Here is a 12,009-nt window from a genome sequence, read left to right as displayed (position 1 = left end):
CTCTAGCCTCCCTAACTAGTCGGAATTCTATCATCCCGTTTTAAAGAATTTAAAAAGAGCTGTGATTTCCTTGGAGTGGAAGTTCCTTCATCTGTAAATGAAGGGGTTGGCCCCAGCTTTAAATCCTATAATCCGGTGCTGGAAGGTGTTATATTATCAATCCACTAGGCTGCATTGCCTGGGACCAACATTCTTAAGGACTTCTTTTGCTGCTGGCCCTCTTCATTTGCAACTTCCTTTTGAAATGAAATTGGGTGCTCAGTAGGTGGAAGCGGTCCTTTGCTGGTTAGAAAAAAAGAGAACCAGGCCCGAAGCCTACATCAAACAGCCACGGACTCGCCCAAAGAGTTCTTTTTTTTCAAACTTCAGGGGGCCACTTTTAAAATTCCAAGCTGCCATGTGGTCTTCCTCCGGGAAGCTTCCTTTTCCCTTCGGAAGGAGTGTGATTCTTGGAGCCTCTCCTCCCGGGGGTCGGGCTTTCAAGGTTTCCAAAATGTTGCTATAAATGACACCGGGATGGGGCTGGGGGGGGGAGGGTGGTGGCAATGAAACAGTGTCTCAGAGGAGTGTGATTTGGGTCTCGTACTTAACCAGATTCGGTCCTGGGGACAGCCCCCGGGTGAAAGTCGGGTGCTCTGGCTGTCAGCGGCTGATCCGCCCCGGAGGATTTCACTTTTCGCCCTCGCCGTCCCGCGGCCAGCACCTGGGATCTGGGCTGCAGCCCGGGCCGCAGCAAGCAGCGGCGATTCCTCCAGCAGAATTCCCTAGGCATGGAGCGGGCTGCCCGGCTCGGCTGGGGGAAGGGGGGTATCGGTGTAGGGGGAGCTACGTCACCGGGTTCCATTCAGCGCGCGCGAACTCAGCCCGGCAGCGACAATCGCCCGAAGGAGCTAGGGCTGGTGCGATTCCGCCAGGCGGGGGAACCAGGGGAAGGAGGAGGGAAGAGGAGTTGAGGGGGTGAGGGTGGGGGTGGAGGAGAGCCAGGAGGACGTTGCTGATTGGGTGCAGGGAACAGGACGTCACCACGTTCCAGAGCTCGTTCTCATCTCCTAGCTACATTCCCCATCCTTTTTTTTTTTTTTTTTTTTTTTTTTTGCTGCGTTTCCTCGAGGACTCCCCCCATCTCTTCCTCCCCCTTTTTTTCTTTCCTAGCTACCTCCGGACTCCCGTGCGCGCGCACCGGCCTTTCGCGCTCCGGGGGGGGGCGGCTGGCGCGCGCATTGCCCTTCCCACCCCTACCCCAGCCCCTGCCCCTCCCTCCCCTTCTCCCCCGCAGCCCAGCACTGAGGGGATTTGAAAAGCCCGGTCCGCCTGCAGCGCCAGGCTGGCAGCCAATCAGAGGCGCGCACTTTTCCCGCTGCTTCTCTCTCTGCGGCAGCCGCAGGGCGAGGAGCGGGAGGCGGGGTCGGCGCCGGCGCGCGCGGAGCAGCCTCAGCCTCGGCCGGCGAGCCGCTTCTCCCCCCCCTCCCGCCCCCCCCAACCACCCACCCACCCCCTCGGAGCGCCCGCCGCCTCCGCCGCCGCCGCCAGTCCCCCTCCCTCCTCCCTCCCCCGCCCCCGCCCCGTCCGTCCGTCTGTCGGTGCCGACCCCTGCAGGAGCCGCCGCTGCCGCCGCCGCCGCTCTCCTTCCAGCCGACCGCCCGGGAGCCTGGGCTCCCCTCCCTCCCGCGGAGCCGCCGCCTTACAGCGAAGCCGCCCCCTCAGAGGATGCGACACGGCACAGGTCATTGAGAACCCCGCACCCTGGCCTTCGGCCTCTAGCCCTAGTTACCCCCTCCTCACTCTTCCTCCCTCCCCCCTCCCCGGCCTAACCGACTTCCCCAACCGCCGCGGCCCGGGCAACGGCGGGCGCGCGGGGCGGAGCGGGGGGAAGGGGCCGGCGGGCGCGCTGGGGGTTCCCGGCGCTGGGGTGGGGGCCGGGGTTGTCTCCTCGGGGCCTGGCAAGGGGCGGGTAGGTAGTGAGGGGTCGGGGGTGGGGGCAGACTGTGATCCCACCCTCCCCTTCTTCCCTCCTAGCCACCCCTTCCATCCCTCCCTTCTCTTCCTCCCTTTCTCTCTCCACTCCCTCCTCTCCCTGCTTCTCCCCCCACCCCCAACCTCCCAGTCTTCTTCTTGGGGAGGCTGGTGGAGTCCTTCTATTTGCCTGCAAAATCCCGAGGAGGCTGTAGGTTGTGCCTGGAGTTGCCCTTACCTCCCCTCCCCCTCCATCCCCCCATCTCCCGCAGGGCTGGGGTAAAGATTGGGGGGAGCAGCTGCGGGATCCAGCGGCAGTACCCCCACCCCCACCCTCTAGCGGGCTGCTAGTGCACACGCCGTGTGCCGACATCTCTTCGAGTTTGGGGAGGGGGCTTAGATGCCTTTCTCCTCCCCACCCCCCATGAAGCGGTATGGAATTGGGGAGGGGGGTGGTTAGGGCGTCGTGGAGGACGGTCACTTCCCCCTTCCCAGAGTTGCCCCAAGGAGGGCGCGCACACATGTTGGCGAAAAAAAAAAAAAGCCCTAGGTTAAATGAAATGATGAGGGTAGGTAATTTTCCTGCGCGTCTCCCTCCCCCCCCCCCCCCAGCCGCACATCTCCTGCCCGCCCTCCCCCGGCGCTTTGTATGACCCTTTCTTATATTTATTGCTATAAATGAATTGGTTCCAGGGAGCCCGGGTGCTGCCTTTTTATACTGGATGAGATTGGGGATGATCTGGCAGCAGTCAGGGAAAATGTAATTCTCTAATTCTCGCAGCCTGTATAGAAGAAGGGGGGTGGGGTGGGGAAGCAGCCATGTTAGATCCAGATCCTTTATCCCTACACCAAACGAGGGGATGATCCTCTTCTTAAAGCCTCAATTTCGGTCCGGCTGCACCTGTGTCACTCAGAATCACGAGCCGAAGGGTGTGGGTGACAGAAGGAATCTGAGCCTCTTTTAATGTGTATGTGTTTTACTGACCTTTATTTCTAACAATGATACTGAGTGATAGAAAGCTGGAGAGCTCTGCAGGTATGAGACTTATTTCCAAATCCTTCTAGGTAGTTGTTCCTTGGCTTGAATGATAACTTGTCTTTCTCCTTTGAGTAAGGAATAAGTAAAGAGCCAAATCAAATCGTTGTTGAACGAGTATGCATAAAATTCTTAATGTCTATTTAAAAAGAAGCACATTCTAATTAAAAAAAAAAATCTACATGAACACATTTTGCTGGTTCTAAATGAGCCTAGAAGAGAATGAGAGGTTTGTTTCCTGAATCTATTTGGCTTTGCCATTCGTGTTTGGTTTTATAGCCATTTGTCGTCTGAAGGGGGAGTTAAGGGCTGCTGCTTCTGCTGAGCATTTTAATTCACAGGAAAAGAAAATAAAGCAGGGTTTTGAAAGATTTCTAGTTTATAGGCCTTGGAAGTTTTTAGAATAGCTTGTCATATGTAGTTCAAAGTCTAGTGGGGTATTAGTTAACATTTTTGTTTTTATCTTCAAAGTGTAGTGTGAGGCTCTTCCTTTGTCAAACTGAAGTTAGCTAATACTGACTAGTGAAATTTTTCTGACTTGTTGGCTCTAGCTGTTAAAATGTCATTTTAAAAATTATTTTGACGAGTTAATGTACTCCATTAGTATTTATTTTAAGGGATCTTTTTATCCAATTACAGACATTGTATTTTGATTCTGCAGAAATTAGTATTGCTGAATCAAGATACTAAAAAGGTATATCTGGTTATGTTTGACTGAAAGACTGAGAATAATCATGTACAATATTGTCATAGAAATGTGTTAAAATATTCATATTTGATATGCCATTTGTATTGAAACACAATGTAAAGATGAAGTACATTGGTAACTCAGTAATTTAGCCTATTGGCATTTTAGACTTTGGGGTCATTGTGATATAAAAAACACAATTTGGGTTGGTTGGTGGTGTTGCATTCAAACATGGTTCATTTTATTCAGTTAATTAAGATTACAGTTTACTGCTCTGATATAAAGTGAGTTTGCATATGAATTCAGGTGACAAACCAAGAGAGAACTACTTCAATACTGATAAGGAATTCTCATGAGCTTGTTTAAAGTGCCATTAAACAGTAATGTGTATTTCTCTTTAATTGCTATTCATGACCAAATCTAGAATGTAGTTGCTTAAATACATTTAAGATATTCTTTGTTTTTACACAGTGCATATTCATGATTTAAAAGGAGTATACTGTCCTTTTTCTTAGTATGAAATTTAAAATTATATCCCTTATTATATATAGTGATAGTAGCTGCAAATTAGATTTGGAAACAGAGGATTACCATAGTTTTGAGTCATTTCCTCTTCTTTTTTTCCATTTTAATATTTGCACAGCACATATTTTAGGTTGAGGGTAGCAGTAAGAGCATAGAAAATTGTGAAATCGTTGCATGATTTTTATAAAGAGCATATATTCAATAATAAATCTTTCAGTAGCATTTTCATGCTTTCTTGTAGACTAGGTTGATACCTAATTATAAAAGTAAACATAAAATATATGTACTCTTTTCTTTAAAGAATGTAAGGAAGTCCCAGAATGATTTGTAGAGGGTCTTCATGCTTGAACTTTGATTTTCCTTTTAACCACTGAGGGAAGAACTTTATTTAAATATAAAGATATTGGACCAAGAAGAACCAACAAGTTTTGAACTGAAGTATTAACTAAAGAATGAGGTGTTTTTTTTTTTTTTTAGTTGACTAAAATAGGTAAGCGTGTATATCTAATTTACAGAATGCATTTATTCCAACCTATATTCTGCAGTAATCCTTTCTATTACAGGATCTACCTTGTTAGATGTTAGTCTTTGCTTAAAGAATTCTAGTGAGGGAGAATCCACTGCTTCCATCCATGCCACTTTTGTATAGTTGTAATTGCTAAAGGCCTTTTTCATTGTCAAATTTTTTCTTTTCGCTTTCTCATTACATAGGTGGTACTCTGTTTTCTCCTCAGGGGCCAACCAGGACAATGCTGTCCCTTTATATATTTCCTGATAATTACTCTTTCTGAAGACTGAACAATCCTATTTGCTTTACCTGATCTTCATATGACATAATCTTGGCCCCTTAACCATCTTAGTTGTTTTCTGAATATTTTGCTGATGAATAGCCTTTCTAAAATGAGGCTCCCAGAATGGAATACAATATTTAACATATAGTCTCTGACCAAGACAGAAGAATTGGCCTCTGACACCTAGTAGTTTATATGACCATATCATTTCCTTTTTCTAAGCCTCATTTGCTGCATTTGTAAAATGACAATAATAGTACTTTGATAGCCCAGTTAGATAATGTATGTAAACTGTTTTGTAAATCTTAAAAGTATTAATAGATGTCAGTGGTTATTACATACTGATGATTCGTCTTAAGCTTGTAGTCCGTACCCAGGTATTTTAAAGACAAATTATTTATTGTTGTTCAGTTATTCATATCTTACTGTTCCTGACTCCTTTGGGGGGTTTTCTTGGCAATAATACTGGAGTGATTTGCCATTTTTCTCTCCAACTCATTTTATAGATGAGAAAACTGAGGCAAACAGGATTAAGTGACTTGCTTATGATTATACAGTTAGCATCTATGGTCAAATTCCAACTCATGTTTTTCTGACTGTAGGCCCATAATTATCTCCTGTGCAATCTAGCTGTGAAAGGATCAGTGTCTTCTACCATCTTGTGGAGTTGTTTTTTTGAACTTGAGTGCCTGACTTATGTTTATCCCTATTAGAGCTCCCCCAAACCCAACCCAAAAAGCATTTTCTTGCAATAAGTAGTTAAGCTGTGCCAACCAGGGCAATGCAGGTACCGATAGTGTAACGTGTAACACTCTTGGTTTCCTTTGACACCCACTAACAAAGGGAAGTAGGTACTTCCTTTGTCCCTTCTCCAACATTTAATTCATTTCATGGCACATAGTAAGCATTTGATAAATGTTTGTTGACTGACTAGCCTTCTACGGGGGATCAAAACTGGGTTTTTATAATTGCTTAGCATTTGACTTCATTTTAACATATATTTTTTTCCTTTTTATATTGTCATTTATATTTCCTTTATATATTGCTTTACAGGCTTCACTCCAATTAATTATCTTGGTAGGCCTATTAATTCTTTAGGTCTGACCATGTAGCTGGTTTTGAATAGACTCAGTTCTGTCATCCAGCCTCTGTTTCTTCATGTTTTCCACAAGAGGAGAAATTGTAAAATGTTTTGCTAAAATATCAGATGTCTTTTAAGTTAAGGCTTAATGCTGCAGAAAGACTTTGGGAAAATGTGTAAATTTAAAGCTTCTTTCGACATACCTCACTAGTAGCTCTAGGGATGGGTAGTGGACTTATAATTTCATTATTATTGTGAATTCTTTAAAGAGCTGTTTGGGACTTTGGGAGTTAAGTGGCAGGTCCAAGGTCACACGGTTGGTACATAGCAAAGGAAGGATTTGAGCCTTTTATCCACCAGGCTAATAGTAACTCTAGTAACTGGCAGACTGGAAACCATTCTTGACAACACTATGGTGGCTTCTGTGGTCTTTTTACTTCTCTGGATATTGAGTAAAAATACCGTTAATTATGTGGTGGTGTATTTTGTCAGAATTGTTCACTAGTTTCTGGAGTGGTATGGAAATCAAGACCAATAGCAATGGAATGCCATAGTATACTTGGTGCTAGTAGTTGAAGACCCAGAAGGATAAATAAATTTCTATAGGCTTACTAACTAAATTAGGTGCATAGTTCTTTAAATTAATATGCTTTACTTAAGTTATTTCATTTGTTCTTCTCCATAAACCTGTAAGTTAGATGTGATTATTATCCCCATTTTGCAGATGAAACAAATTTGAGAGGTGTTAAGTCTTTGGTCCAGTGTCACAGAGCTAGTAGGCATCTGAGATAGAATTTTAACTCAGGTCTTTGTTACTTACTAGTCTAGTGTACTACTTTAAATCATAAATTGATAACACCTATTCAAGTGTTGAAGATTTCTCTTAAAACATTTAAAAACTTTAAAATGTGTTCATAAGAGACAAATTGTAAACTGATGGTTTAGGCTGAACAACTCTGAAATATAAATAATAATTTATTTTTAGGATTAAAACTACTCATAAGAAAATAGAAAATACTCTTAAGTCAAAAGTTGTGAGTCAATGTGTAGTGTATACAAATGCTGCCAAGAAAGTGATCCACACTTTTTGTTGCCTACATTTGATCTGGGAGGGTATCTTATCAAGTGAAACCTTTAAATTTGATGACTTGAGAGCATGACTTGAAGAAGTTTGGTTTTATAATAAGCATATGTTTCTTTTTATGTTTAAATCTACTTAGAGTACATAGAATTACAATTTAGGATAAATGTACTAATAGTTATATATTTCAGGATTATGTTCATAAAGTATGCATGCAGAATAAAATGAATTAGAAGCCTGTTTCTTTTAATAGAATTTTATGACAAGGAAAAAACTTGAAAGTAAGTCATTTATATGGCACTTTTAAAGCTTACAAGGTATAATTTTCTTATAGCTGTGTGTGGTAGAGGAAGAAAAAGAGAAGCAGATACTGTAATTGCTCATAGTCATAGAAGGCTAGAATTTGGACCTAAGACTTCTGGCTTGGAAGTACAACAGGCTCTTCATTAGTGCACAGTGTCCAATCCAGCCCTTTAATTGTGCCGATGATGGAAACTCCTCAAGTTTGTCTCCTTTTTACAGAAAAGAACATTTCTGGGCCTTTAGGAGTTCAATGATTAATGTGGTCATGTGTCACATAATAATGGCATTTTAGACAGTTCTCCAGATGTCTTTCCAATGCCATTTTGTTTTATTATCAAATCAAGAGTATGAAAAAAATAGTTAGAAAAATACTGAGAAATTATTTTATGTAGATAATACTCAACTTCGCATATTCTTCTTTTTTCTCCCTCCTATAATAGCCTGTAAAATTGGGTTTGATTAAATTTTTTCTTTTTTTAATCCTTGAGATCCTTAGCAATTGCCTTATTGGCCAAACAAAAAATGAGATTGTTTTACATTGACAACTTGACAGTTTGCATTTGACTCTTTGTTTTACCATTATAAGTTTTGGAGGAGTTGATTACTTTTCATGAAGTTTTTAATGCTGATTAAGAATACCAGGAATCAACTCTAAATCAGATTTGTATTTCAGATTTCTATTTTGAAGTGATATAGTAGTGGACAAATTTTCAGATGCCTATACTTTTTATGATCTTATTGAAATAGATGAGATGTATTTCTTTATGAAATTAATATGCTTCACATAGCTGCTAATGCTTGCTAGCTGGTATTCAATAAAGACTTGATAATTTTGTATTTCTAAAATCATATTAAGATATAGCACGGGCATTAATATCTTCTCAGTTTCTGTATCTCAAGGTCAGTATATGTAATGTTATAAGTACTAACATAATCAGTGAATAGTGAAGAGCAAGACTGGATGTAATATTAAAGATTTAGAGCTAAAAATGTCCTTAGAGATCATCTAGTCCCTACCTTCTTTTATAGGGGAGGAAAATAAATCATAAGGTCAGAATTGCCTAAGATCATTCAGGTTAGTAAGTGACAGAGAGAGGTAAGATTCAAACCTATCTCTAAATTTAAACCATTATTTATTTATTTATATGGTACCACTCTGCCTTGTTAGTTGTCTTCAGATTTCAGTAAATCATTATGTATCTTTATATTTGAAATCAGAGAAATCAATTGTCACATGGAATCAAATTTAATTTAAAGTTAAACATTTTGGTAGTTGAATGTAATATTTTAACTTTATTTTTATCAAGTCATTAAAAATTCAAGATAGAAACTTGATAAAAGTCCTTCAGGAAAATCAGTTTTCGGTGATAGTTGACCAAATATCAATAGTATATTATGGGGTATAACATGTGTTTTTCTCTTACTTTGTAAGTGGTATGATTTGTTCCATATTTTAAAAAGGCAATTCTTAGTTCATTACATAACTTTAATTTTCAGTTCCTCCAAAGCCATTTTAGTTGCTCAAGTTCGGAGCATGTTCATATTGGTGAACGTTAAATTTTTTTTAATTATAACTTTATTTACAAGATATATGAATGGGTAATTTTTCAGAATTGACAGTTGCAAAACCTTTTGTTCCAATTTTTTCCTTCCTTCTCCAGATGGCAGGTAGACCAATACATGTTAAATATGTTAAGAGTATAGAACATTAAATTTCTCTTGAGCACTATATAATGGGAACAATCACAAACTCTCAGAATTAAGAGAATCCAGAGGGTATCTATTCCAAAGATTTTCTCCATAGTGGGCTGCTTTTTGGTCAGCAACACTCCCAAATATGGCCAGAACCAGATTAAAATGTGATTGGGAAATATTTAAATAAAAATAATATAGAACATAAAATAATGATAATATGTATTTTTCAAGCATACCTGACAAGAAGTCTTCCAGCTTCCAGATAAATACTTAAAAAAAATTATTTTTAACAATTCATTTTTTTGAGTTCTTGATTTTCCATCCCCTTCCTCACCCATTAAGAAGGCAAGAAATGTAGTATCAGTTAGACATGTGAAATCATGAGAACATTTATGAGTACCTTCAATGCAATAAATTCATGTTTCCTTTCCTCAAATCCACTCTTTTTGTGAAATTCCATTTTTGTTGAGAATACCATCATCATTTTTGTTATCCAGATTTTCGTGCTTAGTATCACCTTTGATTTCCTGAATCTCCCTAAACCCAAGTATTGTCACTTGACAAATTTAACAATTCTTCTTCAATATCTGTCGGCTCCCTTGATTTTATTGCCTGGCTACACTTTGAACTCTAGTTCAAAGCCTTCTTTCTTGCTTGAAAAAGATATATGTATATGTGTGTATGTATGTATACTATATGTATCAAGAGCTTTCTCATTGCCCTCTGTCTTTTTAATTATTTATTCATTTTGATTTTAATATTTTATTTTTCCAAATACATGCAAAGATGCACTTTTGCAGAATCTTGTGTTCCAAAATTTTCTCCATTCCTCTCTTTCTCTCTCCCAGGAGAGCAAGCAATGCAATATAGGTTAAATATGTGCAGTTCTTCTAAACATATTTCTATAATCATCATGCATACACAAAAAAGCCTAGATCAAAAAGGAAAAAAAAAACTCAAGCAAAAAATAAAAAAGGTGAATATATTATGCTTTGGTTTATATTTAGTCTCTATAGTGCTCTCTCTGGATGTAGGTGGTACTTTCTATCCCAAGTCTATTGGGATCATCTTATTGTTGAATAGAGCCAAGTTCATCACAGTTGTTCATCACATAATCTTGTTGCTGTATATAATATTCTCTTGGTTCTGCTCACTTCACTTAGCATCAGTTCATAAAAGTCTTTCTAGGCCTTTCTGAAATCAGCCTCTTGTCATTTTTTATAGAATAATAATATTCCATAACATTCATATACTATAACTTATTCAACCATTCTCCAATTGATGGGCATCTACTCACTTTCCAGTTTCTAGCCACTACAAAAAGGACTGCCACAAACATTTTTTGAACATGTGGGTCCCTTTCCCTTTTTTATGATCTCTTTTGGAGATACTGATAGATCAAAGGGTGTTGGTAGCCCTTTGGACATAGTACCAAAGTGCTCTTTAGAATGGTTGGATTAGTTCTCACAACTCCACCAACAATATATTAGTGTCCCAGTTTTCCCATATCCCCTCCAACATTCATCATTATCTTTTCCTGTCATTTTAGCCAATCTCACCTTCTCCTGTCTCTTAAGACATTCAGATCCTGTCACAGACACCTAATTTTCTTTGCGACTTTGGGCAAGTCGCATAATCTTTCTGGGCTTCAGTTTCCTCATCTGTGAAATGAGAGAGTTGGTCCTGATGGTTTCTAAAGTTTCTTCTATCTTTAACTATATGATCTTAGAATTTTTCTGAAAGGGTTATGTGTTTCTTCCTACTTTAATTAAACTCCACTAGTGCCCTCTTACTTTTAGAATAAAATATAAGCCCCTCTTTCTACTTAAGTCTTTCACACCTGACTCTAACCTTTCTTTCCAGTCTTATTTGATGCCACTTCTTTCATAGCCAGACTGGCCTTTTTGCTATTGCTCTGAAACAACACTCCATCTCCCATATCAATGAGCACAGTAACTGTCCCTTGTCCCTGAAATGCCCTTATCTTTTTTTTTTTTTTAGAAACTTGTATTTCCTTTACAACTCATTTCAACTACCAGCTTCTACATGCTTCCTATCTTGATTTCCCTCCTCAGCTTTTCTCTCCAAAAAACTTATATTTTATTAATTTTACATATATTTATAAATGTACATATAATCCTTGATGGCTCTTGGGAGAGAGACAAAAAAACTATTTTATTTTTGTTTTTATATTGCCATCACCTAATCAAATTTACATAGGTCTTCAGTTGTTAGTCAGTTTTGGTTGATTCTTTGAGACCCCATTTGGAATTTTCTTGGCAAAGGTACTGGAGAGGTTTGCCATTTCCTTTTCCAACTCATTTTACAGATGAGAAATTGAGGCAAACAGGGTTAAGTGCCTTGCCTGAAGTCACACAGATTGTAACTTTCTGAGGTTGGATTTGAAAGCATGAAGAAGAGTCCTCCCGATTCTGGACCTGTTATTCTATCCACTGCGCCACCTAGCTATTCCAGTGTCTGATATATAGGCATGTAATAGATATTGATTTAGATACAATTGATATCTAATTGATAATTAGATGAAAGAGAACATTATTAGTCATCTCATTCCATTTTTGGATAGCTGTAACTTTTTATTTTTTGTAATAGCGTTTTATTTTTCAAAATACATGCAAAGATAGTTTTCAGCATTCATCCTTGAAAAATTTTGTGTTCCAAATTTTTCTTTTTCACTTCCTTCCTTCCTGCTCCCCTAGACGACAAGTAATCCAATATAGGTTAAACATGTGCACTTCTTCTAAACAAATTTCCACATATTTCATGCTGCACAAGAAAAATCGTATCAAAGGAGAAAAAAGCAAGCAAACAACAACAAAGGTGAAAATAACTATGTTG

At 39.7% G+C, this 12,009-nt stretch overlaps 1 protein-coding gene across 3 annotated transcripts in view; it reads left to right on the top strand.

Moving 5' to 3' along the window:
- The first annotated feature begins 1,625 nt into the window (after nucleotides 1-1,625).
- NSD2 (nuclear receptor binding SET domain protein 2) overlaps nucleotides 1,626-12,009 on the top strand; it is a 123,844-nt gene continuing 113,460 nt past the window's right edge. For all 3 annotated transcript variants that reach the window (XM_051965984.1, XM_051965983.1, XM_051965985.1), the window contains exon 1: nucleotides 1,626-1,723. The gene's annotated coding sequence lies outside the window, so the exon portion shown is untranslated. The remainder of the gene's footprint in view (nucleotides 1,724-12,009) is intronic.

This window comes from Antechinus flavipes, chromosome 6 (genome assembly GCF_016432865.1).
Source record: "Antechinus flavipes isolate AdamAnt ecotype Samford, QLD, Australia chromosome 6, AdamAnt_v2, whole genome shotgun sequence".
Taxonomy (NCBI): Eukaryota; Metazoa; Chordata; class Mammalia; order Dasyuromorphia; family Dasyuridae; genus Antechinus; species Antechinus flavipes.
Note: the sequence above shows the minus strand (reverse complement) of the source record. Positions and strands in the feature narration are given on the sequence as shown.